The sequence below is a fragment of the Magnolia sinica genome, chromosome 10 (assembly GCF_029962835.1).
Source record: "Magnolia sinica isolate HGM2019 chromosome 10, MsV1, whole genome shotgun sequence".
NCBI classification, from domain to species: Eukaryota; Viridiplantae; Streptophyta; class Magnoliopsida; order Magnoliales; family Magnoliaceae; genus Magnolia; species Magnolia sinica.
Genome location: NC_080582.1, coordinates 67,188,933 through 67,201,920, shown reverse-complemented (window position 1 = coordinate 67,201,920; position 12,988 = coordinate 67,188,933).

Here is a 12,988-nt window from a genome sequence, read left to right as displayed (position 1 = left end):
AAACACTCCACGTGGCCAAACCACTGCCGACAACTCTAATACGACTCGGGTTCGTCTAATACTTCCTACGTAGCGAAAGCACCCTCAACCACGATCTTAAGGTCGATTACCGATTTCCTGGACTAATGCATAGTCCCACACACATTCCACTACAACAGATATTCATAACTACAATTTAGAATAGTAATGGAGCAACAGCTCAAATCATATGGTACACCAGCATTTGAAGAATATCAACTTAACATGAATGAAAGCATAAGTAATACTTGAATTTAAACAACAAGGAATGTAACTTACATGAAGGAAATCATACACACTAGTGGGAGAGTTGAGAATCGCTTCTCAACGCCCATACTAGGTTGAAATATCACACTTTAGATCATTCAGACATTTCTACAAACATTTAGAATACATAAAACAACACACATGACGTATGTTGAAAATACAAGCATTTGGACAATTCCTTTCACCAAGGAGTTGTCGCACATACATCTAGCATATATACATGACAAATAATCATGGCAAACATAAGTGCATATTTTATATGTATACGGTACTTTATACATACACATAGAATACACAATTCTCAATTAAAACATGCATATCAGGAACGTAAAGCAAACATAACATTTGGCATGTGAAATCTCATCCATAGCAAGAATAAATCATTAACTGGCATTGAAAGCCTTGAAAACCATAACCTATACACTTAAAGTCTGCACCTTAAGCCAGAAAAGAACACCGAACTGATTTCAGATGATATGTCTTCGTCAACGGCGACAAGATAACCTAAGGCAAGAATAGAAATGAGATACAACAACACCAAGACTATTCTAAGCTTTAACACAGATTAGGGTTAGGTTAACTTACCCAAAGATGAACCCAGAATCGCCGGAATAACGATTCTAAAGTGAAGGTTAAAGGATGAAGAAGAACATGAAAGAATCTAAGATGATTCACCAACTTCTCTCTCACTTTCTCTCTCTTTTCCTTTCTCTTTCTTAGGTAGGGTTAGGAAATTCGTATGGAAAAGAGAGCTAGGGTTTCAAGGTCTATAAATAGGCCTATTATTGATGAAAATAATCCCAGGGCCAAGGTATACTTAGGGTATAACCAAAACCGGCCTCTCACGATCCAACGAAGCACTTTCGGTGGGCCTATTACTACGAAAGGTCGGACTTAAGCTCTTTGACCATGGATCTAGGTCAAGCTGAGTTTTCGTACCAACCAGATCTTCAGATCAGCCGTGGCGGACCACACTCAATTCAACGGTCACTGAATCTCGATCAGGTCTATAAGCACAAGGACATGCCTGGGCCACTTTTCCTGATCAGAGGGTGAAATTGGGTCAGAATCCAACGGTCAGATTGCTTAAAATTGTCGCGCAAGCGACACGACTCAGATTTCATAAAATCTTAATTAATTTCCAACCGTTCTCACACTCTTCACTCCGAACTCAATCAAATCGACCCAGAACATCATCTGGACTAGATTTTTGAGGTGATAGTCAAGTCCAACATGGTGACCGCAACAGCCTAAGATCATCGCTATCGGACTTTCGAAGCGCGGTCCAGGTCCGATCCAGAACTTCCAAAAATTCCCAAGAACAACGAGATTTAGCGATGGATCCCAGATTTCAGAGTAACATAGCGCTAACTAATCTACAAGTTTTGAGTCATGCAGATCCAATTTAAAGTAATTGATGTAAATTTCACAAGCAATCGAGTAAAGCGCTAATTACCCCAAAAACAACTACCAAGGAAAGATTAGCATAAAATTTTCAAGGTCATTACAATATATATGTAATACGTAGAAAACATCGCATTTAAGCATATGTGATAGCAATTAAGTCAATCATAAATCATTAACTGACATTGACACTACAAGAAAGAGGATTTTTAGCGACGAAACTTTTAACGACGAAATTGTAAATTTGTAGCTAAAAGTCACTTTTAGTGATCAAAATTTTCGTCGCTAAAGGCTGTAAACAATTTTACTTTTAACTACAACAATTTTCGTAGCTAAAAAACGTGGATGAGACTTTTAGCGACGAAAATATTCGTCGTTAAAGACTGTAATCAAATTTTTTTTTTTTTTTTTGTAGATTGAAAGGTTTACTTTTAGCTACGAAAATTTCCGTAGCTAAAAACGTGTATAAGACTTTTAGTGACGAAAATTTTCGTCGCTAAAGGCTGTAAACAATTTTTCACAAAATACGAAAGGTATACTTTTAGCTACGAAAATTTTCATAGCTAAAAAACGTGGATGAGACTTTTGGTGACGGAAATTTTCGTCGCTAAAGGCTATACACAATTTTTCAAACAATTCGAAAGGTTTACTTTTAGATACGAAATTTTTCGTAGCTAAAAAATGTGGATGATATTTTTAGCGACGAAAAATAATTTTTCAAAAAATTCGAAAGGTTTACTTTTAGCTATGAAAATTGTCGTAGTTAAAAAATGTGGATGAGATTTTTAGTGAAGAAAATTTTCGTCGCTAAATGATTTTTAAAATTTTGAAGTTTATGAGACTTTTGGCAACGAACATTTTCGTCGCTAAAGGCTGTAAACAAGTTTACTTTAGCTACGAAAAGTTTCGTAGCTAAAAAAGATGTATGAGACTTTTGGCGACGAAAAGTTACGTCGCTAAAGGCTGTAAACAATTTCTCATTCGAAAGGTTTACTTTTAGCTACAAAATTTTTCGTAGCTAAAAAACGTGGATGAAACTTTTAGCAATGAAAATTTTCGTCACTGAAGGCCGTAAACAATTTTTCAAAATACTTTTAGCTGAGAAAATTGTCGTAGCTAAAAACCGTGGATGAGACTTTTAGCTATGAAACGTTTCGTCGCTAAAGGATTTTCGAGAAGTTTACTTTTAGCTGCGAAAAGTTTCATAGCTAAAAAACTTTAATGAGACTTTTACCTACAAAATATTTCGTAGGTAAAAGTCTCTTTTTTTTAAAAAATATTCCATCTCAAATTTCCTGATATACACCTGTTAGAATATAATTCATCATATTCTTCCTGATATACACCTGTTATATAATATGTTTCATCATATTCACATTCACATTCACATCCATCTAAACCCAAACTACGTAAATTCATCTAGACATAAACTACATTCATCCAAACATAAACTGCATCCATCCAAACACAAACAATCCTATGAAAAAAAATAACTGAAAAGAGAGAGAACATATGAGAGGTGATCCAGACAAATGAAAAGAAAAACAACCTAAACCTATAACCTACACTTATAGGTTTAGGTTTAGGTTTAGGTTTTAGGTTTAGATTAAGGTTAGGTTATAGGTTATAAGTTTAGGTTATGGGTTATAGGTTATAGGTTAAGGTTTAGGTTTAGGTTTAGGGAATTGAGAATAGGTTAAGGTTTAGGTTTAAGAAATCAGGTTCTGGTTCGGGTTTGGTATCGGGTTTATGTTTTGGTTTTCAAGTTTAGGTTTAGGTTTAGGTTAGGGAGTTTAGATTAGGATTAGGTATAGGTTTAGGTTTAGGGATTTGAGAATACATTTAGGTTTTAGGTTTAGGTTTAAGTTATAGGTTTAGGTTTAGGTTATAAGTGTAGGTTATAGGTTTAGGTTTAAGTTAGGTTATAGGTTAAGGTTTAGGGAATTGAGAATAGGTTAAGGTTTAGGTTTAGGTTATAGGTTTTGGTTTAGGTTTAGGTTATAGGTTTTGGTTTAGGTTTAGGTTTAGGTTTTAGGTTTAGGTTAAGGTTATAGGTTTAGGTTTAGGTTATAGGTTATAGGTTATAGCTTTAGGGAATTGAGAATAGGTTAAGGTTTAGGTTTAGGAAATCGGGTTCGGGTTTAGGTTTAGGTTTGGCTTTTCAAGTTTATGTTTAGGCTAAGGAGTTGAGATTAGGATTAGGTGTAGCTTTAGGTTTAAGGATTTGAGAAAACATTTAGGTTGTAGGTTTAGGTTTAGGTTTTAGTTTATAGGTTTAGATTTAGGTTTTAGGTTAAGGTTAAGGTTAAGGTTAGGTTATAGGTTATAAGTTTAGGTTATAGGTTATAGGTTATAGGTTTAAGTTTAGGTTATAGGTTTAGGTTTAAGTTAGGTTATAGGTTAAGGTTTAGGGAATTGAGAATAGGTTAAGGTTTAAGTTTAGGGATTTGAGAATACATTTAGGTTTTAGGTTTAGGTTTAGGTTTTAGGTTTAGGTTATATGTTTAGGTTTAGGTTTAAGTTTAGGTTATAAGTTATAGCTTTAGGGAATTGAGAATAGGTTAAGGTTTAGGTTTAGGAAATCGGGTTTGGGTTTGGGATAGGGTTTAGGTTTGGGTTTTCAAGTTTAGGTTTAGGTTTAGGTTAGGGAGTTGAAATTAGGATTAGGTGTAGGTTTATGTTTAGGGATTTGAGACTACATTTAGGTTTTCGGTTATAGGTTATAGGTTTAGGTTTAGGTTTTAGGTTTAAGTTAAGGTTAGGTTATAAGTTATAAGTTTAGGTTATAGGTTATAGGTTATAGGTTTTGGTTAAGGTTTAGGTTAAATGTTATAGGTTATAGCTTTAGGGAATTGAGAATAGGTTAAGGTTAATGTTTTAGGTTTAGGAAATAGGGTTCGGGTTTGAGGTCGGGTTTAGGTTTGGGTTTTCAAGTTTATGTTTTAGGTTTAGGTTAGGGAGTTGAGATTAGGATTAGGTGTAGGTTTAGGTTTAGGGGTTTGAGAATACGTTAAGGTTTAGGTTTAGGAAATCAGGTTTGGGTTCGAGATCGAGTTTAGGTTTGGGTTTTAGGTTTAGGGTTTAGGTTATAGGTTATAAGTGTAGGTTTAGGTTTAGGTTTTAGGTTTAGGTTATAGGTTATAGGTTTAGGTTATAGGTTTAGGTTTAGGTTATAGGTTTTGGGATTTGAGAATAGGTTTAGGTTATAAGTATAGGTTTTAGGTTATATTAGGTGTCCATGTCGAAAATGAAAGAACATGATATATAAGACTTTAGACAAAGTAGAAGACGATTTGTTCATAGCTGGGATTGACCAGGGTTACACTTGGTGGATCTATCATGGTGAAGATATGACCTATAGAGTTGAGCTCACTGAAGTCCTTGTTGACCCAATTGTGCTGGATGACGAGATGAAAACATTGACGAAATGCAAGATATCATAGGGGATGTGGTCAGGGGAATAGCTGCGGATACTGATTTTGCAGCGACAAGCAGTAGCTAAGATATTCCTCCAATGGGTGATGTCGAATTAAAAAAGTTTAGTAGGTTGTTGAGGGATGCGCAACGTCCACTTTATCCGGGATATGAGAACTTCTCCAAGTTGAATTTACTTACAAAGTTATTTCATTTGAAGACAATAAATCGTTGGAGTAACAAATCGTTTGACATGTTGCTTGAGTTGTTGAAGGAAGTATTACCGGACGGTGAGACATTGCCTAAGTCTCATTACGAGGCAAAATCCTTAATGCGAGACTTGGGCCTTGGTTATGAACTCATATATGCATGTATAAATGATTGTTTATTATATCAGAAAAAACATGATAAGGCTGAAGAGTGTCAAGAATGTGGAGAGTCTAGGTGAAAGTACGACAGAGCCAGGAGTAAGAAAATCCCGCGAAAGGTGTTAAGGTACTTCCCATTGAAATCCGGATTGCAAAGATTGTTTGTCTCGTAAGACGGCTGAAGATATGAGGTGGCATAAGGAGAAACACCTTCATGATGATAGTCCACTGAGGCACCCTGTGGACTTTGAAGCCTGGCAAAATTTTGACAAGCAACATGACTGGTTTGCCGAGGATTCTCGCAATGTTCGATTAGGTCTTGCAAGTGATGGTTTTAATCTATTTGGTAATATGAGTAGCTCGTACAGTATGTAGCCAGTGGTACTTATGCCCTACAATTTACCTCCTTGGTTGTGTATGAAGGAGTCATTTTTCATGATGTCATTGCTTATTCTTGAACCCAGGTCACCTGGGAATGACATTGATGTGTATTTGCGACCGTTAGTAGACGAGTTAAACGAGTTGTGGAGTCAAGGTGTACCAACGTATGATACATTTGCAGGACAGACATTTCAATTGCATGCAGCGGTCTTATGGATAATAAATGACTTTTCTATGTATGAAAATTTTTCTGGGTGGAGCATGAAGGGCAAGTTGGCTTGTCCTACATATGGTATTGAGACTTGTCATTGTCATTGAAACATGGTAGAAAAATGTGTTATATGGGCCATTGTTACTTACTTCCGAGCGATCATAGTTGACACAGGAAGATGATGATCTTTGATGGCAAACAAGATCATAGGCCACCCCCGAAAGAGCTATCTGGAGAAGATGTAATGCAGCAACTGAGTAACATTGGAGAAGTTAGATTTGGCAAGGCATTGCACTTGAAGAAGAGGAAACGTACATTATTGGACTATAACTGAAGGAAGAAGAGCATCTTTTTTGAGTTGCCCTATTGGAGTGATCTGAAATTGCGACACAACTAGGATGTCATGCATATTGAGAAAAATATATGTGACAATGTCTTCGGAACATTGATGAATATAGAGAAGAAAACAAAAGACAGTTTCAAGGCTCAATTGGATCTACAAGAAATGGGTTTAAGGAAAGAGTTGCACTTGCAACCACGTAGAAATTCGTATACTATACCAGAAGCTTGCTACACTTTGACAAAACTAGAGAGAAAGCGTTTATGTGAATGGTTGAGATCGGTGAAGTTTCTCGATGGGTATGCGTCAAACATATCTCAGCGCTAAACGTTACAGACTATAAGGTAATAGGAATGAAAAGTCATGATTGTCACATCCTTCTGCAACGCCTACTGCCGGTTGCGATTCGTGGATTCCTGAGCAAGGATATCAGTGCGGCACTGATTGAGTTGGGGATATTCTTTAAGAATTTGTGTTCAAGATCATTGAATGTAGATGTTATTAAACGACTGGAGAGGGACATTACCGTAATCCTTTATAAACTTGAAAGAATATTTCCACCTGCATTTTTTGATGTCATGGTACACCTAGCGATTCACTTACCGTACGAGGTGAAGCTTGTAGGCCTAGTACAATATCATTGGATGTATCCAATCGAAAGGTGGTACCAATATGTTAAATTTTTTATTCATTCCATAAACTACATATATCCATGTTTTCATACGTATAACATTGTGGTTTTGTGTACAGATACCTTCACACACTGAAATGATTTGTGAGGAATAAGGCACGACCGGAGGGGTCGATAGCTGAAGCGTACATTGATAATGAGTGCCTTACATTTTACTCCATATATCTTCATGGCATAGAGACTAGATTCAACCGAGAAGATCGGAATGCCAATGAAGGGCAGGAGCATGAACAATGACTCATATCTGTATTTGCACATAATATTCATCCTTTAGGATCCCCGACGTTTCAAGATATGAACCTTGGGGATCTAGCAAAGGCGCGGTGGTATGTGTTACATAATTGTGAAGAAATAGAGTCATACTTGGAGTAAGTCTTCTCTCGATTATTGTTTTCTCTACATACGATGATCTTAATGTTTCTTGTTGATGATGTGCCATTTATGTGTAGCGAACACATAAACGAGATGAAGTCCAAATTCCCCACAAATTATGATTGAATGCATCAGGATCAGTTTCCAGAATGGTTCACCAAACGTGTAAGATTTCACATTGTATCTCACCATACTATGAAATTTTCGTTGTATTGCACATTATTTCAACCTAAGAAAATCTCTAAACAATTATATTCTATACATGATAATAGATGAAGACGTTGTGCACAAGCAACTCTGCGGATGCGTCTGATGCACTATACTCATTGGCGTGTGGCCCTGATAGATATGTATTTAGATATACAGGTTGTATTGTAAACAGGATTCAGTTCCACACCGAAGAATGTGAGAAGTACAGGACCACACAAAATAGTGGGGTGGTTGTGAAAGGAACAAATGAGGTGGATGAAATTAACTTTTATGACATTTTGACGGATATTATTGAGCTGAGTTATTGTATGAGAAAGTGGGTGTACTTATTTAGATATGATTGGTGAGACATTGGAAATAAGAAGTTGGGAATATAGACTGACAATTACTTTACGAGCGTAAATTTATTTCGGAAGTGGTTTAAGGACGGTCCATTTGTCCTCGCCAGCCAAGCCAAACAAGTATTTTAACTCGTTGACACCAAGTCAGAAGGCTCTTGGCACGTGGTGCAGAAAATAAAGCTCAGGAACGTATTTGACGTTCCCATACCAGAAGTTGAAGATAGCGAGGATAGGGGAAATGACACATCTAGGGTTGAACAAACATATCAAGAATACATGCCATCTAGGAATACATGGACTGATTCAAGTGTTGATATTGATGTGGTGCAATTATACAGAGATGATGTGCCACCTGATCATGTTGATGCCTCAATAATACAGGACATTTTTAGAAATGATAGCGGTTTCATTGATGACAACGTTATAGACGATGAGGAGAAAATACTGATCAACGATAGTGATGGTGAAGAAGAAATAGCCCTAATCGATAGTGATACAGATGATGACTATTAAATGTACACATGATTTACATGTCATTTTTCAATTCGAATAATTTATGTATTCCATGTATACGTGAAAATTACAAGTCATGATTAATTCATTTTATTGACTTGTTTATAATCCACATTTGCAGTTGAGTCAATTTCTGATTATGTCATCCTCAAACCGGAGCATAGCAGAAGCACGCAACATACTTCATCAGCTTTGCAGATGGATGTTTTGGTCCTATCTTCTTCTGGTAGGGCCATAGAGATACCCGGTCTGGTCGATGAGTGTAGAGTGAAATATATCGATGACGACTCAGATGGAAGATTATACTATCTCAAAGAAATTCTGAGGCTGATAGAGATATATAACCACGAAAAAAGAGATATGGAAGATGCGACTCTGTCACTTGCACATTTCAATGGAGTCCCGAGAGACTAGATTTCTCCTATTGTGACTGGCATGTTGGCTATAAAAATGTTGAGTGCTTACACTACATGACATATGCTTCTAAAGCATACGATAACTCACGCAGGGAGTACTTCGGATAGTTTACCTCAAAGTTGTTTCGTATTACAACGAAATATGTGTATTTAATATAGAATGATAATGTGTAATGGAATTTCTAATGGTTATAGATTAAAATTTATAATTTTATTATATTCTGCTTGAATTATAATGTAATGGTCTAATCATATTTTAATTATCTCTCTAAGCATAAGCACAAATGCATTATATCATCAACACTACTTGTATAATGTTTTAGTATATTCCACTTGTATTGACATTGCTTAAATTTATAAGTTCGTAGCTCGTACATATTCAGTGATGGCACCATGTGGGAGAGTATATCGTTCGTGCACTTGATCTACTCCTTCTACCCGTGATGCGACGGAGCCAGCATCGCCATCACATATTGCATGGCAGGCGTCTGATCCCTCAGTCGCGCATACACTGGACACTGCATATAAGTCTAGACATATATTTCTTTTAATAATTTCTGTTTATGTTTAGACTAACATATTTCTTTTGCAACAACGTCGTCGACAGCCGACGAGAACGTGGACTCACGCATGGGTTGCTTTTAGAGCGACTTATGCGTGAGGTTTGGATGACGGTAGAGTTCCCACAAGACTATATTAGATCTGTTGGGAACAATGTCATGTTGTTTACATCAGAGGTCGGTGTCTTATGTCGATCTCTGATCCCCCCACCACCCCCCGTTGGGGAGACATGACAGATGATGTGCGGTAGCTTATCTGTCAGCGCCTTCAGGTAAATTTTAGTAAATTAAAATTTATTTTATAAAAGTTCATTTATGGTTAAGTTATTTTCATAATAAGTTTATTGCCTTAATTTATTATTTACGAAACTGAAGGATAAATTTAACTTGGATTTGAGTGTTCCGCACATCTCCCATGCCGTTGACGACATGATGAAGGAGCGGTTCAAGGATTACCATGGTAAGTTACACTGGTAGTACAAGCGGTGCATGAGCCACGAGGAGGCCGTACAGTCCGCACCGCCGCACGTGACCGATGGGGACTGGCGGATACTCTACGATAGGTTTTCGTCTGATTCTTTTTAGGTAATATTTACATATTTATGATATCTTAATGTAATAATTAAATTCACAATTAATAACAATGTATTATGAATAATATGTTCAGAAGAGGAGCAAAATAAATTTTGACAACAGGGGAAAGTTAGAAGTGAACCACGCAGCTGGTTCAAAGTCATTTGTACAACTTCGTCATGATATGGTAAGAAAGTACTGGTAATTATTATGTTTATATATTCTTTCCATGCATTTATATTAACTCTATTGTCCTTTCGATTGCGTAGCAAGATTCTGTCATTGGCCAGGAGCCCGGACCAGTAGACTTCTACAGAGGTACTCACTGTCGGCAAGCGACGGGATCTTGGGTACATCCTAAAACTAACGAGATTTAGGTAAAAATCCTTACATTATAAAATTTAATTACATTAAATTATAATATTATCATTTATTATGAAAATTCATATGTTTTCATTATAGGAGGAGATGGACACCTTACGCAGTTAGCCCACTCCAATTGGTATACAGCCGAGTGAGCCAGAGATCCTGAGTCAGGTGATTGGCACCCGTTCTGGATATGTGCGTGGGTTTGGCCATGGTGTCAAGCTCATGGCACCCGCTAGAGGAGGATGAAGGATCAGCTGGCGAGGCAGAGGAGGATGGAGGAAGAGCTAGTGAGGCAGAGGGAGGAGCAGGAGAGGAGTATGGAGGAGATGCGGGTGAAGCATGAGCGACGGATGACGAAGATGTTTCAGGCTTTCATTGCATGCTTACCCACCGATGCCCCACCACCTCCGTCTTCATCTTTGTGATTTTTTGTATATTTGTTTATGATGTTAAGTTTATATGTATTTATGCATGAATGAATGTGATGTGGATAAGATTGTTTGTGTTTGGATGAATGTAATTTATGTTTGGATGGATTTACTAGTTTGGGTTTAGATGGATGTGAATGTGAATATGATGAAATATAACAGGTGTATATTAGGATGAATATGATGAAATATATTGTTAACAGGTGTATATTAGGAATTTCGTGCTGGAACATTTAAAAAAAAAAAGGGAGACTTTTAGCGACGAAAATTTTCGTAGCTAAAAGTTTTGTAAATGTTTAAAAGTTTTGCAATTATCTTTGGCGACGAAAATATTCGTAGCTAAAAGTGGAACCAATATTTTTAGCAGCGAAAATTTTCACTGCTAAAAAGTCTTGTGAAGTTTTTTTAGCGACGAATATTTTCGTCACTAAAAGTGGAACCAATATTTTTAGTAGCGAAAATTTTTGCTGCTAAAAGTCTTGTGAGGTTTTTTTAGTGACGAATATTTTCATCGCTAAAAGTGGAACTAATATTTTTAGTAGCGAAGATTTTCGCTGCTAAAAGTCTTGTGAGGTTTTTTTGGCGACGAATATTTTTCTCGCTAAAAGTAAAACGAATATTTTTAGCAGCGAAAATTTTCGCTATTAAAAGTCTTATGAAGTTTTTTTAGTGGCAAAAATTTTCATCACTAAAAAGCTTACCTTTGGCGACGATTCAAATTTTTCGCCGATAAAACCTTCTGCTCCGGTCTTTTAGCGACGAAAATTTTCATCGCTAAAACTTTTTAGCTACAAAAATTTGGCTTTTAGTGATGAATATTTGCATCGCTAAAAGTGGGATTTCTTGTAGTGTGAAAGCCTTGAAAACCATAACCTAAACGTTTATAGTCCGCACCTTTCGTCGGTATACTCGTATCGTACTCAATTTGAACACTACATCTTTGTCTACGATACAATGACAACCTATAGCATGAAATAGGTTAGCTATTTCACCATTTACTCTATTTAGATACCTAACAAAGATTAGGGTTAGGATTTTTTACCAGAGAACGGAGTCGAAATCACCGGTATAGCGATACAGGTAGGATGATTTGGCACCTGGAGTGGTAGGAATGAATCCCAGCAACTCTCTCTCACTTTCTCTCACTTCACCTCACTCTTTCCTTTTCTTTTCTCTCTTCTCTCTCCTAGGGTTTAGGGAATTCGTATAGAATGAAAGAGGGGTAGGTTAAGGCCCTTATATAGGCCCAAAACTGATGTTAATGGCTCCAGGGCCATGGTATACTTAGGTTATAACCAAAGAATGGCTGATTCGGGCCAACGGAGCTCATCTAGAGGTCCATTTCCTGCATACAATCTGGTGAAAGTTCCCTGACAATGGATCTATGTTAGGTTAAGTTTTCGGTCCGATCGGGTTTGTAGATCAACTGCGGAGGACAACTTTCAGTTCAACGATCATCGTCTCTCGATCAGGGCCACAAGTGCACTAACATGTGTAGGGAAATTTTCCTGATCCAGGGGTGTAGTTGGGTCAGAATCTGACAGTTTGAAACCTTAAATTTAGCCTGTAAGCGAACGGCCCAATTCACTTAAGTTTGAGTCTACTCCCTGAAGATATTCGAGTTTCTCATACACTTCGCTCCGGTCTTAAGTTGTGCGTTTCTGGATATTATTTGAACTTGATTTCTGAGATGTTTGTCAAGCCCAATAAGTCGATCATAACCGTATAGTTTCACAGTAATCGGACTTTCGACGTGCAATCCAGGTCCGATACAGAGTTTCAATGTGCTCCCAAGGGCAATTGGGTTTTGAGATTGATCCTAGGTTTTTAGGTAATGTAGAGTTAGCGATTCTACTGGTTTCGGGTCTTGCAGTTCGTATAGAAAGTGATTTAAGCTAATTCACCGACTAATTCGATTTAGTACTTAATTAATTTTCGTTTAATTTCTAAAGGATTCGGTCTTTAGCGATTTCTGCCTGAGGTGGTACTTGGGTCTTTGTATGGATTTTTTCAAGACATTACAAAGGATTTCTCCAATTAGTGCTCAACCTTAGCCGACCCGACCTTAACTTTTAGTAGAATCTCCAGATCGAGTCAACTCAGTGCGACTTG